Genomic DNA, 24418 nt, shown 5'->3' on the forward strand with positions numbered 1-24418 from the left:
GAACAGATATGCAATTTCCATTTATTTTACTTTAAACCTCTTCTCATCTGTCTGCCAGAAAGCCCAAGTTAGGAGAGAGGATGCATATCTTTCCGTGATGAGATTTTGCTTATCCAAGAAGCCTGCATCTCTCATCATCAGCGCATGCATAGCCTTCGAGAGCCCTGCACTTCTGTAGTTCCAGCGGGTGGCATGGCTATGAGTGATGAAGCCCCCGGATGGTCTCAATGGCGAGCAAATATTAACACTTTGAGTCAATTGCACCTTCTTGATGACTGGGAAAACTGTTCAGAGCCTGGCAGAGAGTTATTGCACCATGCAACAGTCGAGCGTGGCTGATATAGTGGGAGAGAATGGCGTAAATGAGTTTAAGGCTAAGATGGATTTGCACTTGGAAACTGAAATCATGCAATGGGGTTTGCTGGTGAAAATGCAAAGTGCACCTGAAAGAATGCCAAGAATAATGCAGATGTCTCAGCCCGTGCTTTTCATTGTAGCCAACTGTAGAATGGGAAAATTAATAGTACTTACCTCATAAGATAGCAAGTTGGTGTACATGAGTTAATATAAATAACTTAAAATGGTACTGAGTATGTAGTAAGCACTTAATGAGTACTAGTCAGCATTAACACATACTAGGCACCCATAATACAACTAAGAATAAGACAGATTGGATTATAAGATGGAGAGGATTGTTCTCACAAATCCTACAGTGCAATAAATGGTGTTACAACCAGTCACATAACAGTGTTGCAACTGTTGTGCAATGTGATAGGTGTTGTGATGGCAAAAAGACAGAGTGTTGTGCAACTCAGAAGAGAGGCTTCCCTAAGCTAGACTTGGATGGTCAGGGAAGGTCTCAAGATAAGGTGGCACAATGGGAGGAATGGCAAGCAGGAGGTGGTCAAGTGGAAAACAGGTGAGAGGATGCTCCTAGGCAGCTTATGCAAGGACCTGGAGGTGAGAAAGACCGTGTTCGTTGTGGGCACTCAGTGTGGAGTTGGTGGGTATATGTATTCCCTAAAGCTGCCATGACAAAGTACCACAAACCGGGGTAGCTTAAGACGACAGAAATTTATTCTCTTGCAGTTTCTAGAGGCTAGAAGTCCAAAACCAAGGTGTCAGCAAAGCTATGCTATCTCTGAAGATTCTAGGGAAGAATCCTTCCTTGCCTCTCTCTATCTTCTAGCAGTTGCTAGCAGTCCTCAGCATTCCTTGGCTTGCAGCTGTAGTGCTTCAGTTTCTGCCCCTGTCTTTACATAGCTGTTCTACTTATGTGCGTGTCTCAGTTTTCTCTTCTTATAAAGACAACAGTTATTGGATTAGGGTGGTTTCTAATTTGTCCTGTTGCTCTAGACCCTATTGGTCTAATTCAATAGGATTAGACTCACCCTAATCCAGTATGGCCTCGTTTTAACTAAAAAATTTGCAAGAATCCTGCTTCCAAATGAGGTTATATTCTGAGTTTCTGGGTAGACATGAATTTTAAGGGGATGCTATTCAACCCAGTACAGTGGGGGTGGCCAAGGGGAGTAGAAATGAATAAAGGTGAAAAGAAGACAGGAATCAGATTATGAAGGGATTCATAATAAAAAAATAATAAACATTCTTGAGCACTTACAATATATTAAGAACTGTGGTAGGCACTTTACACATGTAATATGCACAATCCCTTTGAAAGAGGGAGAATCAGGTTAGTGAGGCCAGAGGGGAAAATCAGAGTTTGCAAAGTGTGTCATCAATTAGGGTCCTAGTAGAAAATAGAAGGTACACTGGATTAGAGTAATTCAAAGAGCGTTTAATAAAGGGATTGTTTAAGTGAGCAGAATATAGGGAAAACATACGAGATAGAGCAGTGTGCAGGGCTGCTACCACCCCTAGACGTGGATGGTGTGGGTGAGGGAGCAGGTACTGGAACCAAGACTAGGAAGTCCTGTGAAGAAGCCACCTTGAGTAGAGCAGTGACTTTTGGTTGAGAAAGGAAGCCATCCTAAGGTGACTACACAGGGAGGAAGCCAACGGAGTGAATACACTAACTTGGTCTCTTGTCAAGACCCTGTTGGCTTACCTCAACTGGAGGACGAAAGAGAACAAGAGAGCCCATGGTGTAGTCCACATGGATAGCATCTGGGGGCCCTGGGCTGAGTGAGGAAGCCTGAAGCATGGATCTGGAGGATCAGACAGAAGATAGCTTGCACTGGGGCATTGATAAGAAGGCAGAGCCTGAGAGCCAGCAAATGGGGAAGTTAGGTTGTGATGAGCAAGGTGACATAACCCAACGTTAAGAATGCACATGAGGCCAGGCATGGTGGCTCACACCTGGAATTTTAGCGCTGTGTGAGGCCGAGGCAGGCGGATTGCTTGAGCCCAGGAGTTTGAGACCAGCCTGAGTAACATAGGGAGACCCTGTCTATACAAAAAATACATATAATAATAATAATAATAATAATAACTCGGCATGATGGCACATGCCTGTGTTTCCAGTTACTTGGGAGGCTGAGGCAGGAGGGTCACTTGAGCCCAGAAGACAGAGGTTGCAGTGAGCCGAGATGATGCCACTGCACTCCAGCCTGGGTGACAGAGTGAGACCCTTTCTTGAAGGCCTGTGACTGCTCACCGTCATTCCCTACAGTACTAATATAGATTTATGTGTACATTAATCTATTCAACATGTATTTGCTGAGCATCTAGCATATGTCCATCACTGGTCAAATGTATAGTGGTAAACCAAGCAAACAGAATTCTCTGCCTTCAAGGAGCTTACATTCTGATAGGAAAAGTAGATAGTAAACAAATAAAGAAAATATACTGACTGTCAGAAGATGATTAAGTACTATGGGTAAAAACAAAGCAGAAAAGGGAAAGAGGGAGTACCAGGGGTGGGGTCACAAATGGAAATAGAGTAGAATGAAGGTGATATGTGAGCACAGATCTAAATGGAGATGAGGGAGGACACCATTCTGATACCCGGGGGATGAGAGTTTCAGGTAGAAGGAAGGTCAAGTACAAAGGCTATAAGCCACAGCATGCCTGGAGCATCTAAGAAGAATCAAGGATGTGCATGCTAGGAACTGAGTGTGATGAGATCACAGAGGTAACAGGAGCCAGTTCTGCAGATCCTGTGATCTTTGAAGATCTGTGTTCTGCATGATACAACAGCATATTCTGAAATCCTGGCTGTCCCACGTGAACATTGTTCTCCCATCTGTGAAATGGGGATAAGAGTCCTCATTTTTCTTGTCTCCAGTGGTGTTTGTAAGGGTCCAGTGAAAAGATGGGTTATGGTATAGCTTTGAAAATCATTAAGTATGAGGCAAGATAATGTTTGTATTGCTTAGTAATTTTGCCTCAGGCCACCTGCTGCTGAGTAGAAAGGCTGCCCATGCCTTCACAAATGTGGCTGTGCTGGACCATTGCTTGACAGCGGGTTGTCATCCTTTCACACAGAATCTCATCTTCCTCCTCTCCTGTGCCTCCAACTCCCAGGCCTGGTTTTTAAAACAGCAATTTCTCCCCACTGTGTTTCATGCCCCAAACCTCCTAAGTGGAATTACAGACCAGTAACTCAGAGTGGCCTGTTATTTATCCTATATGCAATAAAGACTTTCTGTAGGTCATAGGAAATAAATGTGCTTTTTACTATCATCTGTAGTTCTTATTAAACTTATCCCCATGGTGAGGAAATATCTTTGTGAGACCAAGCAGTTTTATGTCCAAACAGCCAATGAGCTGATAATAGGTTTTTTGTCTAGCTGTAACCAGCAGCATTGCAAGCAGCCCTTCATTCATTGCAGTTAGGAGATGCAGGTTTCTCAACCCATAGCATGTAAATACTTCTTGTTAATGTAGTGGTCCATGCTTTTAAATAGAGTATCTGTTGTCCCCATGCATGTCTGTTGGCTGAAACACAGAATCTGAGATGCCTTATGGAGCTAAAGGAAGAAACCTGGACCAAAAATGAATGGTATGAGGTTACGAAATAAAGATGGAAGAGTGGAAAGAACTCTTTGCACTGGTAGAGTCTTTAAGCCATGAGAATTTTAAAATTGTACATATAGGAGTTATTCTGTTATCTCCTCTTGGCAGAGAAATGGAAGGAGAAAGGCAGCTAAAATTCATTGCTAAAATTCATTCAGACAGAAGCAACCTCTCATCCCAGGAAACTCTAAGACTTAGCGTCTTTATCTGTGAAACAGGGATAATAATGCCATACCCCTAGAATTGTGATGCAAAGAAGTCAGCACAGTGCTGATGCCCAGTATGTGTTCAACAAAAAGAAAGCCCTGACTTTTAGTTCTAGTGTTATTCTTCCTTGCTAACTTCTTCCCTCTTGTTCTTCCCTTCGGTATAGCATACAAGTGAAAATAACTAGCAGGCAACAATGTGGGACCATGGATTAGGTGAGAAGACAGGAAGTGAGATCCAAACAGAGATCAACAGCGAGTATGGTTGACACCATGGGAATCCCAAACTTTTGTCTGGTAGTACGGCATTGATTTAGCTTGCAGACTAATTTCACAGTTATTTAAATGTAAATATACAAATTGGGTTTCTCTGCCATAACTAGGAAAGGGAAGAAGGAAGTGAATCCATATTTTTTGGTACCTACCATGGGGCACCTACTTTCATGTTTTATCTTTACCATATTTCCAAGATAATGTAATTTCCATGAGAGCTGGAATTTTGGTCTGTTTTCATTTACCATCTGCTATGGTTTAGTTATTTGTCCCCTCCAAACTTCATGTTGAAATTTGATACCCAGTGTTGAAGGTGGGGCCTAATGGAAGGTGTTTGAGTGATGGGGGCTGATCTCTCATAATAGAGTAATGCCCTCCCTCAGGGGTGAGTGAGTTTTTGCTCTAAAGTTCCTTCGACAGCTGGTTGTTGAAAAAGAGCTTGCCACTCCCCAGCCCCTTGCTTCCTCTTTCACCACACCAACTCTGCACACATGGGCTCTCCCTCACCTTCTACTTTCTGCCATGAGTGGAAGCAGCCTGAGACCACCAGGTGCCCAATATTGAACCTTTCCAGACATCAGAATTGTCAGCCAAATGAACCTTTTCTCTTTACAAATTATCCAGCCTCAGACATTCCTTCATAGCAACACAAAAGAGAAAAAGAAAACTGGTACCAAGAGTGGGGTCTTGTTATAAAGATAGCTGAATATGTGAAAGCAGCTTTAGAATTGGGTAATGGGAGATCTTTGGGTCATGGGGGTAGATCCTTCATGAATAGATTAAGCCATTTTTTGGAAGGGAGTAAGTTCTTACTCTATTAGTTCCCATGAGCGCTGGTTGTTTAAAAAAGCTTGGCAGCTCCCCACTTTCGCTCTTGCTTTTTCTTTCACCGTGTGACCTCTACAAGCTAGCACTTCTTTGCCTTCCATAATGAGTGGAAGCAGCCTAAGGCCATAACCAAAAGCAGATGTTGGCACCATGTTTCTTGTACAGACTGCAGAATTGTAAGCCTGATAAATCGCTTCTCTTCAACAAACAGAGAGCCAAATCATGAGTGAACTCCCATTCACAATTGCTACAAAGAGAATAAAATACCTAGGAATCCAACTTACAAGGGATGTGAAGGACCTCTTCAAGGAGAACTACAAACCACTGCTCAACGAAATAAAAGAGGACAGGAACAAATGGAAGAACATTCCATGCTTATGGATAGGAAGAATCAATATCATGAAAATGGCCATACTGCCCAAGGTAATTTATAGATTCAATGCCATCCCCATCAAGCTACCAATGACTTTCTTCACAGAATTGGAAAAACTACTTTAAAGTTCATATGGAACCAAAAATGAGCCCGCATTGCCAAGTCAATCCTAAGCCAAAAGCACAAAGCTGGAGGCATCACGCTACCTGACTTCAAACTATGCTACAAGGCTACAGTAGCCAAAACAGCATGGTACCGGTACCAAAACAGATATATAGACCAATGGAACAGAACAGAGGACTCAGAAATAATGCCACACATCTACAACCATCTGATCTTTGACAAATCTGACGAAAACAAGAAATGGAGAAAGGATCCCCATTTAATAAATGGTGCTGGGAAAATTGGCTAGCCACATGTAGAAAGCTGAAACTGGATCCCTTCCTTACACCTTACACAAAAATTAATTCAAGATGGATTAAAGATTTAAATGTTAGACCTAAAACCATAAAAACCCTAGAAGAAAACCTAGGCAATACCATTCAGGACATAGGCATGGGCAAGGACTTCATGACTAAAACACCAAAAGTAATGGCAACAAAAGCCAAAATTGACAAATGGGATCTAATTAAACTAAAGAGCTTCTGCACAGCTTCTGCACGGCAAAGGAAACTACCATCAGAGTGAACAGGCAACCTACAGAATGGGAGAAAATTTTTGCAATCTACCCATCTGACAAAAGGCTAATATCCAGAATCTACAAAGAACTTAAACAAATTTACAAGAAAAGAACAACCCCATCAAAAAGTGGACAAAGGACATGAACAGACACTTCTCAAAAGAAGACATTTATGCAGACAACAAACACATGAAAAAATGCTCATCATCACTGGTCATCAGAGAAATGCAAATCGAAACCACAATGAGATACCATCTCATGCCAGTTAGAACGGCAATCATTAAAAAGTGAGGAAACAACAAATGCTGGAGAGGTTGTGGAGAAATAGGAACGCTTTTACACTGTTCGTGGGAGTGTAAATTGCTTCAACCATTGTGGAAGACAGTGTGGTGATTCCTCAAGGATCTAGAACTAGAATTACCATTTGACCCAGCAATCCTATTACTGGATATATACCCAAAGGGTTGTAAATCATACTACTATAAAGACACATGCACACGTATGTTTATTGCGGCAGTATTCACAATAGCTAAGTCTTGGAACCAACCCAAATATCCATCAATGATAGACTGGATTAAGAAAATGTGGCACATATACACCATGGAATACTATGCAGCCATAAAAAAGGATGAGTTCATGTCCTTTGCGGGGACATGGATGAAGCTGGAAACCATCATTCTGAGCAAACTATTGCAAGGATAGAAAACCAAACACCACATGTTCTCACTCACAGGTGGGAATTGAACAATGAGATCACTTGGACACAGGGCAGGGAACATCATATACTGGGGCCTGTCGGGGGCTGGGGGGCTGGAAGAGGAATAGCATTAGGAGAAATACCTAATGTAAATGATGAGTTTGTGGGTGCAGCAAACCAACATGGCACATGTATACATATGTATCAAACCTGCACGTTTTGCACATGTACCCTAGAACTTAAAGTATATGTATATAAAAAAAATTTCTTCTCTTTATAAATTACCCAGACTCAAGTAGTCCTTTATAGCAATACAAAATGGAGTAAGACATCACAGTATTTCCCACACCTAGAACAACATGTAGCATGTAGTAGAGCATCAGTAATATTTGCTGAATGAATTATGGATACTTAGGAAAAGCTCAGCAAGGCAAAATCTATCAGCCATGTGCCACTGTCCAACTCATAAAAATAAAGCAATGAGGGCCAGGTGCGGTGGCTCACGCCTGTAATCTCAGCCCTTTGGGAGGCCGAGGCGGGTGGATCGCGAGGTCAGGAGATCGAGACCATCCTGGCTAACACAGTGACACCCCGTCTCTACTAAAAATACAAAAAATTAGCCGGGTGAGGTGGCAGGCGCCTGTAGTCCCAGCTGCTTGGGAGGCTGAGGCAGGAGAATGGCGTGAACCCAGGAGGCGGAGCTTGCAGTGAGCCGAGATTGCGCCACTGCACTCCAGCCTGGGAGACAGAGCAAGACTCTGTCTCAATAAATAAATAAATAAATAATAAAAAATAAAGCAATGAGGTTAATTCTTTTATTCTACCTAAATATTCCTTAGATTAATGATTAATTCCTTCTCTTCATCGCACTACCATATGTCTAGTCCAAAATCCCATCATATTTCACCTTTATTTCTGCTGTAACCTACACTTTGTTCTCCCCATCATAACTGAATACCTGTCTTACTGCATAGCCAGAAAGAATTTAAAAAGAAATATAATAATATTACTCTCCTGTTTAATATCTTCCATTAGCTCCATGCTCTTTGAATATAGTACCAAACTCTTATAGGCTCACAAAAGCCTGTTGTATCTGGCCCAATAAATCTCAGCCTCATTGCTTTTTCTTTCTGTTCTGGACTGTATTACTTTCAGATGCTCAACTGATCTATGTTCTCTTTTCACTCAGGGCCTTTGTACATGCTATTCTGTTTGCCTAGAATACTGCCTTATACACCCTCTACACTTCTCCGTACAATCCTGTATCTAGATGATCTCTACTCATTGTTATGTTTTCCATTTAATATCACTTCTTTAGAGTGCCCTGCCTGAGACTCCATACGGTTCCCAACTTCATGCCTTCATGGTTTCCTGCACGCCCCCTTTGCAAACACTATAATGGTTTTTTCAAAATAATTTCTTTCCCTACCAGGCTAAAAGTCCCATGAAAGGAGAGGTGGATTCTATTTTGTTCACTGCTGTGTGTGTGTGTGTGTGTGTGCATGTGCGTGTATGCCAGGCATATAATATATGCTCAATAAGTATTGAATAAATAGTGATCATGTAATACTAAGAATATCACGCAATGTGAGGTATCATTTCTATTTTTCAGATAAGGAAACTAAAATCTAAAGAGACTAAATTTCAAACTCAGGGTCATATAGCAAATAACATAGTTAAGAGTCAAATCTAAGTCTAGATCCAAAATCCATGCTCTTTCTTCTATTCCAAAATAATTTTCTCCAGCTAATCAAATATTCTACTTACTAGCAGGTCACAACCTATATCATATACTTGCTTCTAATTTGGAAAGAATTATAATTTACCAGACACAATCAATTCCTTCTCCAATGATGCAGAAGGCCCCATAGAACATTTCAATGTGGTCGCTGAATGACTCTGAGCATAATTATTATAGGAAAGAAGTGCAAAAATAGTTCAGGTTAAGATACGTTCGTCAGCTTGCTCCTTTCTGCCCGTGGATGCCACCGAAGAGGCATCGTTAAAGTCTCTCTTCTCCCTGCCATCCTGTCTAAGTCAAAGTCTCCTAAAGAGCCCGAACAGCTTAGGTAGCTCTTCATTGGAGGGTTGAGCTTTGAAACAACTGATGAGAGCCTGAGAAGCCATTTTGAGCAATGGGGAATGCTCACGGACTGTCTGGTCCTGAGAGACCCAAATACCAAGCACGCCAGGGGCTTTGGGTTTGTCACATATGCCACTGTGGAGGAGGTGGATGCAGCCATGAATGCAAGGCCACACAAGGTGGATGGAAGAGTTGTGGAAACAAAGAGAGCCATCTCAAGAGACAATTCTCAAAGACCAGGTGCCCACTTAACTGTGAAAAAGGTATTTGTTGGTGGCATTAAAGAAGACACTGAAGAACATCACCTAAGAGATTATTTTCAACAGTTGGAAAAATGGAAGTGATTGAAATCATAACTGACCGAGGCAGTGGCAAAGAAAAAGGGGCTTTGCCTTTGTAACCTTTGACAACCATGACTCCGTGGATAAGACTGTCATTCAGAAATACTATACTGTGAATGGCCACAACTGTGAAGTTAGCAAAGCCCTGTCAAAGCAAGAGATGGCTAGTGCTTCATCCAGCCAGAGGTGAAGTGGTTCTGGAAACTTTGGTGGTGGTCGTGGAGGTGGTTTGGTGGGAATGACAATTTTCGTCGTGGAGGAAACTTTAGTGGTCATGGTGGCTTTGGTGGCAGCTGTGGTGTCAGTGGATATGGTGGCAGTGGGGATGGTTGTAATGGGTTTGGTAATTATGGTGGTTATGGAGGAGGTGGCCCTGGCTACTCTGGAGGAAGCCGAGGCTATGGAAGTGGTGGACAGGGTTATGGAAACCAGGGCAGTGGCTATGGTGGGAGTGGCAGCTATGACAGCTATAACAACAGAGGTGGAGGTGGCTTTGGCAGTGGCAGTGGAAGCAGTTTTGGAGGTGATGGAAGCTACAGTGATTTGGGCAATTACAACAATCAGTTTTCAAATTTTGGACCCATGAAGGGGGGACATTTTGGAGGCAGAAGCTCTGGCCTCTATGGCGGTGGAGGCCAATACTTTGCCAAACTACGAAACCAAGGTGGCTATGGCAGTTCCAGTAGCAGCAGTAGCTATGGCAGTGGCAGAAGATTTTAATTAGGAAACAAAGATTAGCAGGAGAGGAGAGCCAGAGAAGTGACAGGGAAGCTACAGGTTACAACAGATTTGTGAACTCAGCCAAACACAGTGGTGGCAGGGCCTAGCTGCTACGAAGAAGACATGTTTTAGACAAATACTCATGTGTATGGGCAAAAAACTTGAGGACTATATTTGTGACTAATTGTATAACAGGTTATTTTAGTTTCTGTTCTGTGGAAAGTGTAAAGCATTCCAACAAAGGGTTTTAATGTAGATTTTTTTTTTTTGCACCCATGCTGTTGATTGCTAAATGTAATAGTCTGATTGTGACGCTGAATAAATGCCTTTTTTAAAAAAGTAGTTCAGGTTATTTATGTTTCCTTTTTCTTGGATGCCAGATAAACAGTTGTTGACTGGACTTTCAACTCAGGCAGAGAGATGACCTAGTTAAGTTCCTGGCCTGAGATAGTGTTAGTAGAAGAGCCCATATTTCTCACATGTATGGAATTGCATGAAGATCTTTCATTTATTCTACTCCGCTGTGATTCAATGTGATTACTTTGACTAGTGAATCAGAGGTGGCTCTTTAACCATAAACAAGCGAATGGGTTAAAAAAATCAAAATTACTATCTATGCTTTAAATGAGAGGAGTGAAGGGGCTATGATAAAGGTTAGTAGGACACACGGGCTGGTGGCTTCACTGCACCCACACCCCTCATTTGTGAGATGCCACTCACCTGTACATCCACCAGAGGGCAGCAGCAGCAGCGAAGGCCCACCTCCCCCGTGCCACACTTCACACGACACTGTCCAACCACATGTGGCTATTGGGCACCTGAAATGTGGCTAGTGCCACTTGATGAAATGATAACAGTTTGGATATATTGGATTAAAGAAAATATATTATTAAAATTCATTTCATCTGTTTTTTTTTTTTTACTTAAATGTGGCTAAGTGGCAAATTTAAGGTGACATATGTGGCTTGCATTCATAGCCCATGCTATATTTATTTTGGGTGAAACTGCTTGACATAATCCATGGCATAATAAAACAGAATTTCCAAAATAACTAAAGTTTGAATCTCATATTCAGGCTATGTATATATTATACAAATATCATGTCATGATAAGAATTTGGAGGGATCTTGGAGCTAGTCCTTATTTTACAGCTAAAGAAACTGAGGCTCAAAGAGATGAAGCAACTTTGCCCAGGGTCACACAACCAGTAAGTGGCAGAACTGGGCTTTGAACTTCAGTTTCAAACAAAATCGGTTCTTCTGCACTCAGTGAGTGGCCCAGAAATTATGGGTATCCCTGGACTTAGAGTGTACCTCTGAGAGCTCCCATCCCTCTATCCCCAGCACCAGTGGCTGGCACATGGCAGGAGCTCTGTTCTACAGCATCCAGTCTGTGTGAGATGCTTTGTTTACTGCACCACACAAAGGATACAAAGACAAGTGCTGCTCAGGCTCTGTTCTCTGGAAGCTCATGGCATAGTAGAGAAGATACCAGATGGACAGTAACCAATGAAAATTGTAAAACAAGTTCTAGCAAAGTACCTTGAAACTAATGTGGAAATGTGTTCAACCTCATTAGTAATTTAAAAAATGCAAATAAAAATAATGATGTGACATTGTACTTTACTCACATCCTTCCTAGTTTCAGAGGGCCTTAAAGTAGTTCATAATCCTACCTTCAAAAAAAAAAAAAATCAACAGAAAATAAAATCAACAACAAAAAAAGAAGTTCTTCTTTCTGTAAACACGTTCTATGGGAGGGACAAGACGTCACCCAAGTAAATGATTTGGACGATATGAACATTTTAATTGCCGTGATGTCCTTTGCCTCAGTTTGCTTAGCTTTGAGAAAAGAAGTTAGTTATAGCCAATTGGATATTTGATATACACTAGGAAAAATATTTATCTTTATTTAGTTTAAGAAAATCCAAAATTCCCTGGTTTTTCTTCAGTATCAAAATGGAAAACTTACTTAACAGAAGAAACCAAAACTTATTCTGTCACTCGGTATCTACCACAGGACTTTACATATAACATGGACTCAACTCAATAAAGCCTTGCTGAATACAGGAAGGTACCTGCATTTATTCTGTGCCAGTTATGTGCCCATGTACCTTAACAGGTCTCTTTCTATAAATAAGGTCATTTAATAACCTTAAAACCTTGAAAATTTTAGTCTCCATTTTCAGGTAAATAACAGAGGCTCCAAAAAAAAAAAAAAATGATAATCTTGCCCAAATCCCTAATTACCAGGGAGCAGAGCTGCAGTTTGGACCCATGATGTATTTTGTTCCAAAGCTTGCATCTCTATGCTGTGTGAAGGGATAGGAGAATAAAGGAAAAAAAAAAAGAAGGAACAAAGGGGGAAAAGGGAAAATAGAGAAAAAGGGAGAGAAAGGAGGCAAGAGAAGGATGGAGATAAAAACAAAGACGCAAGGGAAGAAAGGGGTGAATGAGTATGGAATTCTACCTCTTTCAGCACATAGTCTAAAAAGAAAGATAAAGAGAAGGGTCAAAGCTTTCCTGGAAAAAAATATTCCTGGCAATTTGGAGAGACAGTTTTTAAAACGGCAGGTTAGGAATTCATCTACTGTCGAAGGCTTGGCTCTCAGAAGTTCCCTCAGGATGGTTTCTTCTCTTGCCACCTCATTATCACCGGGAACAATCTGCATGGCCAGTAATGAGAGGATCTTAATGCCGGCAGTCTCAAGGGTGGGTAATGGCCCTGCTCGCGGAGTTGGGGTCACAGGTTCAGGCCTGGATGCTGTGGAGAGAGCTGCGTGGAGCTATAGACCATCCCCCTGGACCAGCAGTCCATTAGCCCTTACCCCATCAGTATGGCAGTAATGAGTAGGTGAGGCCCACTCCACAGCCCCTGCCAGCAGACCCGTCAGAGTGGGGGTGTGGCCTCCCAGTGGCAAGTGCTTCCCGCTGCCAGCCCTGACCAACCTGCTGTCCTTGCAGTGCTGTCGGTCGGCCTGCAGGATAGGCTTTGTCAGGATTCGGGATCTTCTCAAATTCTGCTCCTAACAACAATGCAATTAATTAGGGAACCAGATAGTTTAAGCTTTATAGTCATAAACTATAATATTTATATAGATTCCAATTGTATGTTTTCGTCTGTAAGCCCATTCTGTATAGTAGAAAAAAACAGATTTTCTAGTCAGAGTTCTAATCCTAGCATCCCTCTATTAGCTATGCGACCTTGGGCATATTACTTCATTTCTATGAATCTTGGTTTTCTCACATGTCATGAGGAATATTAATAACACCAGCCTTATAGGTTTGTTCAGATTATTATTATATATTTGTTATTAATAACTAACATTGAGTACTATGTGTTGGGTTCTGTTATAAGTGCTTTTATACATATGATTCTGAATCCTCTGAACTCTACATGTAAATATTACTCTTATCCCTAATTGGCAGATGTAGAAACAGGGTAAGACTGAGTTAGTATGTGTCAGAACTGGGATCTGAAGTCTGGTCTCTCTGACAATCTTTGTAACCTTAACCTCTATGCTATAGTGAAATTATGAATTTAACACCCAGAGTAAAAGCCTGATATGCAGTACATTGTCAATAATTATATTAGTTCTTTCTCCTCTCCTTTTCTCTTTGTCTAATATAACAAGAGACACTCAGAAAACAGAAATCTGTCTAGGTATTTCAAACAGGAAAGATTCAATAAAGGAGATGGTCGCATACAAGATGGAAGAGCTAAGAAGTGAAAAAAGGATATTCAGACAAGCCAGAGAGCAGCAATAGGAGGAAGCCACTGTAACCCCTAGGCTAGAGGAATAGGGAAAAAAGGTGGTACCACCAAATCCCAGACACCAGGGTCACCTTCAGAAGCTGGAAGCACAGAGGAGCCCTGGAGGAAATGCTACCATTTCTGGAGATGCAGTCCCAAACCAGGAAAGCCAAGGGTAAAAATACCCTGTCCCTCTTCCCTCCTCCTGGTCTCCAACTTACCACAGCCTCAAATTAGTAATACATACTCAGAAACTCAAAAAGAAGGAAGCTAAGGAAATGTTGTTTCCTGCAAATTTTTCAAAGAAGGACAGAGGGATCTGAGATTAAATATACAGGTAATTGACACATCTACAATGCTATAAAGTAGTTAAGTTGTGGCAAGCGCAGTGGCTCACACCTGTAAAGTGGCCACTTTGGGAGGCCAAGGCGGGTGGATCACAAGGTCAAGAGTTCAAGACCAGCCTGGCCAACATCGTGAAACCCCATCTCTGCTAAGAATACAAAAATTGGCCAAGTGTAGTGGCGCGTGCCTATAATCCCAGCTACTCGGGAGGCTGAGGCAGGAGAATCGCTTGAACCTGGGAGGCGGAGGTTGCAGTGAGCCGAGATCGTGCCACTGCACTTGAGCCTGGGTGACAGAGCAAGACTCTGTCTTAAAAAAAAAAAAAAAAAAAGTGTGGGTTGTGATTATCCTCTCTGTTTGACTCTGTCAAGTATTCATTTCATGGCACAATCGCGATCTCATTTTCTAGATGAGAAAAGAAAATCCAGACATTAACTACTACTCCCAGAGCTCCAAAGAGGAAGTGAGTATTAATTTTGTGAGATTCACGGAAGGCTTTAGAGTAGGAGTGACTGTGAGGACATCATGGGTCATGGGTGAAGAGAGTTTTGTCAGATGGATCAGATTGAAAAATCTCTATAAGCAGTGGAAATAGAAGAGGTGAAGGTATCGATCCATGTATTGAAGGGTTTGGGCTATATGGTCTCTGAAGTTTCTGCCAACTCTAACTTTTTTTTAAACTTGAAATTCTACTAGAAGTGAAAGAAATATATTATCCAAATTGTTTTTTATAATACCTAAAGGCATTCGTTTTCTAATATGAAATTATATCACTTGACCCATTTATGTAGGCACTGTAATGTACCTTTTAGGTTGATAAAGAAATTAGTGCATAGATGGAGCAAATGCCACTAACAAGATTGGCTCAAAAGGGACAGAGAATTTTGGTCTCTTATCTATCTTCTTACTACCTTGTGTTAACAGTTTGGAAAGAGCAGCACAGCGGCTATACATTAACATTTTGGTGATTCATTCCTTCTGGAATATTCTGTCAGGACATTTGATCTACATGTATTTCCTTTATACACTCCTTTGTACTGAATTTGATGGATAAACTTTTCTACTGATGTTACACACCACATTTCAGCTATTAGCATGCAACACCTTTGCTCTTAGAATCCGTTACCTCTAGCTTCTCCTGGCTGTAATCCATCACTCCACAGTGTAGTAAATGGACGGCTCATCTTGAAATGCAAATCTGATTATTATAATGCCTCCCCTCCATCTCACTTAAAATCTGTCTGTGGTGCCCCTTGCCTTCAAGATAAATCTAAGATCCTCTAATATCTTTGCTCCTTCCTAAGTCTCTCAGTACTCCCTGCCCTGAACTCTGAGTTTCAGATGTGTTGAAGTACTGACTATGCTATTTTATGCTTCCATGCGAATAGTCTTTGCACATGCTGTTCCCCCTAGAGTATCCTTTCCCAACCTCTGTCCCAAGCAATATCTATTTCTTCCTAAGGGGATTTCACCCTGCCCCCACCTCCCTCCTTTTCCCTTGTGTTTTCAATGCACCACGCACATATTGCCAGTATGGAACTATCGCTCAGTATGTGTAGTTTTGGGTGTGTACAACCTGCTTGAAAGGCTGGCATGTAGTAGAAACTTAATAACTGGCAGCTCTGGGGGTTTGTTGTTGTTACTTTTATTCATTGCTATGTTCCTAGTGTCTAACAGTGTCTGATACACAGTAGATATCAAATAAATGTTTGTTGAATATCCTAAGAGTTGGAGGTTCAAAAAGAGAAGTAAAACTAAACAGTTTTAAAGCCTCTGTTTATTACATGTGGTACCATTAAAAGTTTGTCTTTAAATCATACCTGCTTCAGAAGGTTCAGTAGGAACTTGCTTCCACAGATAAGAAATCCAGCGGTGGGTTTGTCAGAAGTAAGTACATTAAATAAGCCAGATCCTCTTTGTCCATGGCTATGTGCTTTTATTCATTTCTTTTGCTCTTTAACCCAACAGCCAGCCACCTGAGACAGGGCTCTAGGTTAATAAGCGAAATTATTCCCGGAATGGAGCTGACCTGGCCAGAGACGTTTAATAAGGAAGAGACTTGATAGATAAGGATGGATATTTGTGGCTTCTACTATTTATGAATCACCCAAAGTCCAAACCATGCAGACACTTAAACTGGGAGGTTGGTGTGGGGGACAAGCCCTTTCTTAGCAGGTATGCATGGCCTATCACCCAGCAATCAGGGACTGGTACTATTTTGTGGCTCTGACTCTGGGAGTGGCTGGTTGATCAAAGCATTCTTTCTCAGCCAGTCCTGATGCAGCCTTGTAATCCTTCATAGTCCAGAGCACACAGGAAGCCAATGCCAATTCTAGCTTGCTAGAGGAATTTGAGCTGCCAAGCCCAAGGCATTGTCAAGGAGGCCCTTCTTTGAGGGTGGTATGGGGTAGTGTTTAAGGACCTGCACTCTGCAGCCAGACTGACTTGGAATCTCCACTGTGTTCTTTTGACACTTGTTAGCTGTGTGAGCTTAGGCAGGTTACTCTACCCCACAATGTTCTAGGTTCTGCAACTGTAACACAGGGATGGTAATGAGAGGATCCTAGGTGCCAGGGTTTTTAAATGAGAGTATATAGACATTAATGCTCAGAGCTGTGCCTGAAACACAATACACACTGTATAAGGCTGGCTTTTATGAGACAGCCCACAATCATATGCTGAGGGCCTAGTATATTCCAAGTGTTTTTCTAGATGCTATTTCCAGAAACACAGAGATGAAAAGATGTGGCTCCAGCGTCAATAATCTCAGCCTAGAAGACATGAGAGACAAGTAAGCCAATCGTTGCAATATAGCGCAATAATTTGACAACTGTAATATGCAGGCTTGCATAAGATTATGTGAGAGCTCAGAGGGCCTGAGTTCCTGGGTCTGCTCCATAGGAAGACTTTAAAGGCTTCACAGATGAGGAGACACTGGAACTAACTCTTAAGAAGGAGTGGGGTTTGGAAAAAAGATTATTAGGAGAGTACGTTTCAGATAGGCAGCAATGCACTTGCAAAGATGCAGAGCTAGAGACCAGTGTGGCTGTTTAGGGAATTGTAATGTATGCAGGGGGTGATGCATAGGTCTGATGAAGTTGGAACAGGTGAGGTTGGGGAATTCGGCAAGAGCCAGTCCCCGGGGTCCCATGTGCAACCTTTAGGAGGTTGGACACAATTCTGTAGTTAATTAGGACTCTGAGAGTTGTGAGATTCAGGAAAAGAAGAGAGAAATGAGGTGGATGCCATTTGTTGCACTTTGTGCTGTTATGTTTATTTTGAAGAGAAAAAATATGAATACATCAGAAACTAAGCTTTCATGAGATTGACATTAGACTTCAGTTTCTGTACATTCAAATAGAATATTATGAGCTAATTCTATTTAGACATGTGGTATATTTTTAACTCTATGATTCCTCTGTCCAATGTTCTCAATCCACAGGAAACTCATTTAGCCTGAAGGTTCTGAACCAATTACACAGTTTTATAAGGTCAAAATAAAAGTTGGGAGTCATTTTATTTTTATCTGTACTGGTAGAAATTACAGAATCAAACTGCTTTAATGAGAAAAAAACACCAGGATGAGAAAAGTGAAAATAGAAGTGTCAGCACCATCAGAGATTTCTGCTGCGTCTTGGATGCCGGCAGATGAGACCAGGGTTGGGCTGTGAAGTCCTTTGACAACCCCGTCTATATCCCTGAACAAGTTGCCAGGGCTTCAAGAGGGATAGACATGAAACACAACATCCTTCCACTCTTATTAAGATTTAATCATGCTTTCAACAGGATTGCAATGTTATTAAATTAGATTTTTTTTCTTCCTTAAAAAGGGATTTAACTTTTGCTTTCCTGACATCATAATCAACATGGAACAGATGCAAAGGGGAATTGGGTGACCACTGGTAATATGGACCTATACTTAACATGTAGCATGTGAAGTTATTAAAATGGAAATTAATTCCCTTTATTACTATCATGCCCTATCAATTAATTTGGTTGGAGATGCTTATGAATATGCAATCATTCCTCCCTGCTGCCCACCCCTTATTCTATGTGTGTGGAAAGCACTGGTGAAGTAATAGGTAAAATTTTATATATTTTTTGCTAGTTTTGCTAGCACTGTTCCTCTTTGCTTCCTAACAATTATGGATAATATTAGTAACTAATAGTTATTGAAATCTTCCCATGTGCCAAGCACCTTTGTAAGCACTTCATATTTATTGTTTTATTCAACCTCGACAATAAATTATTAAGATGGGTACTTTTATTATCCCTGTAGAAAGAAGAGAAAGATGGGACAGAAAAAGGTGAGGAAATCTTTTCTAGGTGGCCCAGGCATTCTGACCCCTATACTCTTCACTACTGGGCCACACTGCCTCTTACTGGCTCCAGGTGCAAGGACTTTGGGAGAGGCCAAAGTCTCAGATGTCAAACTCCTGTAGGCTGAAAAAGAATATGGGGGACTGGGGATGGAACAGAAGGCTCTGAGAGGCGGGGCAAATATTTTAAAGTATAGGTTTTGTTATTATTTTGGTATGGCAAGGCCAACAGATCAGGAGATGACTCCCATTGGAAAGATAGCTTGTTACACTCACAGACCCCAAGACAAGGTGCCATGCCTTGTGGGGGCCGCACACTCAAGGTGCCAGGATTGCTCAGGAGGTAGAGGGATGGCAGGACCCTGAGCAAGAGCGTTTATTGTGGTTTCTGTGGGAAGGAACAGGTGAGGCACTTTGGCTGGTTTAGATAATTTAGCAGGCTCTGGGGAATAGAGGCTGTCCCCACTGTCTGGTTCCTGGCTCAGGTGATAGGGGCAAGTGGATAAATGGGCTAGAGTAGATAAAGGAGGTGGTTGGGGGTATAGATTCTAGAGAGATTGGTTAGCATTTGAAAGATGAGCTCCTGAGAGAGTTTGTTACTATCTCTAGGAATTAGCCATGCCTGGGAACGGAGTAGCAGTCTGCAGTAACAGCAAGGCCCCAGACATCAAAGCATCAGAAATACGGAAACTAAAGAGACATAGTTAACAGAGTCGGGGCTTAGTGGGGTTGGTGTGGGAGGCAGTGTGGGCTGTGGAGGCTCCCTAGGTAAGGCAAGGAGGGTGGGATGGCCAGTAAGAAATTAAGACCCGAATGTACATACGATGGTCTCCTTTGGGGGGTGGGGAATTGGAGACACTGAAATTAAGCTTTGAAGTATCTTTGGTCTTTTCATATTATTCATAGCACATATTTAACTTTCTACATGTATTAAGCTTTGCGGGGAAGGGTGTTATGACTCATCATTGCAGCTGGGCATTGCTTCCTTGGGAGCAGAGACCTTCCTTTGTGTTAATCAGCCTTGTACTACCCTGAAGATCTGATGTGAGGCTTGCTCTCCCAGAATGGAAGGGCTCTGTTTCACCTGCAGTTTTTAAATCCTGGCCCCAATAACACCCCATCAGGGCAGGTCTCTCTTTAAGTGCCAGTTGCATGCTGTGGATTTGGTAAAAAAGGAGCTTATTAAACCCAGGTGAGAGGAAGCCCTGGTGAAGAACCACGGTCATGGCTGAGTGCTCAGTTGGTAACTGCTGATTCACAAATGGTTCCTTTGCTCTTTCCTTTAAAAAAGGCAAGTGAAATTATGTGACAGGAACCAAGATAGTACTACAGGTTTGTTTTCTAATCAAGTACCTAGATAACAAAGTGATCTGTACGTTGTGTGGAGGCTGTTTAGTCGCCAATCCAGAACCAAAGAGTCAAGCTGAATTCCTTCCACTCTTCCATCCCCACATCCAATCCATTATCAAGTTTTCTCCTTTCCACCCAAAATGTGTCCTGGAATGCCCATACTCAACTCCCTCCACCTAAGCCATATCAATTGTCTCCTGTACTTTTACGAGAATATTTTCATGGGTCTCCTCATTTTGGTTTTTGCCGCCTTTAATTCATTTTCCATAAGAGGGCCATATATTCATTTTAAAATATAAAAGATATCAAGTCAGTCTTCTGCTTAATGGCTTTTTATAGTGTATTAGTTAGGGTAGGCTAACTACTGTAGCAAAGGGACCCCAAAATTTATAATGGTTCATGCACAATGGTTATGACTTGAATTAGTGAGTAGATCAACAGGGCTGCCTCTCTCTAAGGAGTCATTCAGAGCCATTAACACCTAGTTAAAAACCATCCCAAGTCAGATTTCCTGGAAGCTGACCCTGAAACTGAGACTGATATGAACGTGATCTATTAGGAAGCTTTCCCAGGAAAAACTGCACGGAAGTACAGAGTGGGGTGAGGAAAGGAAGGAAGGTAAGCAAGGGCGTGGTACCAACCAAAGCCCCACAGAGGTAACTTTAGCCTAATCTCATAAGGCAGCAGTCTCATAAGGCAGCAGTCCCCAACCTTTTTTGGCACCAGGGACTGGTTTTGTGGAAGACAGTTTTTCCGTGGAGCAGGGTGGGGTGGAAGGGTGGGGATGGTTTTGGGATGGAACTGTTTCACCTCAGATCAATCTCAATCAGGCATCAAATTCTCATAAGGAGCATGCAACCTAGATTCCTCACATGCACAGTTCACAATGGGGTTCCCACTCCTGTAAGAATCTAACGCCACTGCCGATCTAACAGGAGGCAGAGCTCAGGTGGTAATGCTCGGCTGCCACTCATCTCCTGCTGTGCAGCCCAGTTCCTAACTGGCCACAGACTAGTATCCATCCACAGCCCAGCGGTTGGGGACCCCTGCCATAAGGGAAGATCTGGAGACAGCATAGACCCCACCTCAGAGCTATCCTCATCAGAAAAAGGGAGTAAGAGCTTTTAAGCTCATGCCTGCCATGCACTGGTTAAGGTCTGCCTCTAAGGAGAAATACCTTCCCAGGTGCCTCTAGCAATCTGTGTGTGCAGGCAAAGGGGGTTCTGATACCCTGAGTGCATTGTGATAAGGGGATGCAGGTGCTAGCCTTTGGGGTAGAGAGAACACCTGGAGTCAGTGTGCAGGAAAATGATAGCGGTCTAAGGGAAGATGGGGGGAGTACTGACAGCAACAGCTACACAAAGGCATCCTAGGGTCTTCATTCTAGTGGGAAGGAGCAGGCAAGGGAAGCTTAAATGGGCCATGCTCAGAATCATATTCCATTGACTAGAAGTCAACTAATGATTGATCCCTTAACCAATGCAAGGCAGGCACATGGCCATACACAACTGCAAGGGAAGTTGGGAAATGTAATCCATCTGTGTATCTAGGGAGAAGAAGATAATCTAGGCTTCTTGCCACAAATAGCCTCTCTTAATACTTGAATAAAACTCTAACCTCCCTACAGGGTCTTCCAAGTCTCCACATGTCTGGCCTCTACCTACCTCTCCATCTCTGTCACCTGCTGCTCCCTCTGTACCTCTGCCTCCACTCTCACCATATTTTAGCTGTACTTACAGACTGTTTTATCATATGCTGGGCTTTACTCCCACAGACTCTTGAAAAAAAAAATTAGTAGAAGCCTGCAGGTCTAGAATTGCAATACTACTGTTATGATGATAAAAATATTAATTTGACTTTTGAATAAAGGCCTTTGGTGGATTGTGATAAAGTAGATAATGAAACAGCTGGTCCCATTTAGTGGCGACCGTAAGAACTAGAACTTAGCCTCCAATAAGCTCACAGAAAGAGGAGAGCTAGACCTCCCTGTGGGCAGCCCAAAGTGGCAGGGCACGCTCAACCAGCTGTATCATTGCTAGTGCAAGTGCAGAACCCATGGGCCCTGGGCTTTCCCTTATTACCAACTGCCACCATGAACTTGGGCAAGTTGTTGACCTAGATGTGCCTCAGTTTCATCTTCTATAAAGGAGGGCTAATAATTGTTCCACATTCATGGAGTCATTGTGAAGAGCAAATGAATTAACACAATAGAAAGAGCTTAGATCAGTCCCTGGCACAGACTAAGCACTTTAGTAAGTGCTATTATTACTATTAGAGGACCTGCAGGCTACACAGACAACTTTCTACCCCGGTTTCCCGACCATCTCGCTTACCATGCTATATCCTGTTAGCGACTTTTTTTTCCCTCATTCCTACAGCCCCACCCCAGGCTAAGCGGGGTTTGGAGACAACCAATTAAATCAAGCTCCTATTTAACATCAACCATATACGGATGTGCATCTTCCTGATCATGAGACACAATTTGAAGTCAAAGAACCAAAGGTCTATCTGTAAGCAGCCCTTCAAGCTGAGATAGTGAAAGTACCCTATCTCGGGTTTTTCCCAAAGCTGTAGTTTTCCTTAGGCTCCTGGAGAATAGACCTCAAGTCTCCCCATAGGCCAGGGGCTGTTTACAACTGGCTTTGCTTTTATCCCGCCAGTCCTGGGCTGATGCTGCCTTTGATTGTACATCTCACAACTCCAGGGGGAGCCATTCTCTTAGACTACATAGTCTCCAATGATGGCTCTGAACCATGCACTGTCTTGCTATCTTAGTGTTTCTTGTGAAGTACACATGTTTTAAGATTAATAAACAATTTGGATATGAATTCTGATGCATTTGCTATTTGTGTAACATTGTATAAATTACCTATCCTCTTTGGGCCTCAGTTTCCTCATCTGCAATGGGGTGGTAATATCCATCCCACGTAGTTGGTGTTGTGAGGATTGTAATGGAGTACAGGTGAAAAGCCTAGCTAACTGCCTGATGACATCTTAGTCCCCTGGAGTTTGGTCGTCCATTGCTGTGTAACAAACTGCCCTAACAGTTAGTGGCTTTACAGCAAGAAACTGTTTATCTGCTTGTGATTCCGCAATTAAGGGAGGGCCCGTTGGGCATAACTCTTATTGTTCCAGGTGGTGGTGTTTGGGGTAGCTCACCTGGGGTTGGAGGATCTAAAATAGCTTCTTTCACTTGGCTGGTGCTGCAGCTGGGGTGGCAGGAACTACTAGGTGTTGGTTGGGCTTGTTCTCTCTTTCTGCCTCTGTCGCTCACTGTAGTATCTCACCTCCAGCAGCCCGTTTCTCTCCACATGGGCTTTCTCTTCAGCAGGTGATCAGAATTCTTAACATGGTGTCTCAGAGCTCCCAAGAGTGCAAAAATAAATTCCACCAAAGTCTGAAGACCTAGATCGGGCCTTCACAGGGTGTTACTTCTGCTACATTCTATTGGTCAAAACAAGACACAGGTTTAAGGGGAAGAGAAGTAGACTCTCCCACTTGAGAGGAGAAGCAGCATGCACATACATGGATGGAAGGAATCATTGATGGCCGTTTTGCAGATAATCCATCATGCTCAGTAAGTGACAACCTTGGTTTTCGTTCTTTATGGATCTTAGAAGGGGGAAGAGGGTAGGTGGCTGCAAAACCAAACTGACTTTTAGCCAAAAAGCCCTAAGGACCAGGAAGACTCAGATCAGTGAGACAGAGTAATTCCCATTGCATTTCTCCTTTGGGATGGGAAGAAATCATTTCTGAGCTAACTGCTACTAGAACAAGAACCTAGAAATATTTGATCCTTTTTTGTTTCCTTTCTGATTTTCCAATTCGAACTCACCTTCTACACGATCTGGCAGACTGGAACCAGAAGCAGGTTACTGATATTTAGAGAAACATCTATATTTGTTATCTATTACTGCATAGCAAGTTACCTCAAAACTTCATGGCTTAAAGTGGCAACATTTTGTATCTCACGATTTCTGTAAGTCAGGAGTCTGGAGTGAACTTACCTGGAGCCTCTGGCTCAGGCTGCAATATTAGTCGGGGCTGCAGTTATCCCACAGTTTGCCTGGGGCAGAATCCTCTTTCAAGATCTCTCAGTTGTTATTGGGAGAGTTCCACTCCTGGCAGGCATTTGGACTGAGGGCTCGGTTCCTCTGGCTGTTGGCTAGAGGTTTGACTCAGTTCTTTAGCACAAAGATCTCTTCATAGGGGCAGTTCAAATGTGGTAACCAGCTTTATCAGAGCAAGCGAGCAAGAGAGCCGGAGTGAGAGAGTGACTGCTAGCGAAACAGAAGTCATACACTCTTTTGTAACTAACAAGATAATAATTGCTGAAGCAACATCCTGTCATTTTGCTGTATTCTGTTTGTTAGAAGCAAGTCACTACAATCAAGGGTAGGCAGATTATGTCATGACACAAATACCAGGTGGGAAGATCACTGGTGGCCGTTCTAGAATTACAAGTCTCGCCAC

At 42.4% G+C, this 24418-nt stretch overlaps 1 pseudogene; it reads left to right on the forward strand.

Moving 5' to 3' along the window:
- The first annotated feature begins 2162 nt into the window (after nt 1-2162).
- Nucleotides 2163-10505, forward strand: LOC129044361 (heterogeneous nuclear ribonucleoprotein A1-like; annotated as a pseudogene).
- The last annotated feature ends 13913 nt before the right edge of the window (nt 10506-24418 follow it).

This window comes from Pongo pygmaeus, chromosome 1 (genome assembly GCF_028885625.2).
Source record: "Pongo pygmaeus isolate AG05252 chromosome 1, NHGRI_mPonPyg2-v2.0_pri, whole genome shotgun sequence".
Lineage (NCBI taxonomy): Eukaryota > Metazoa > Chordata > Mammalia > Primates > Hominidae > Pongo > Pongo pygmaeus.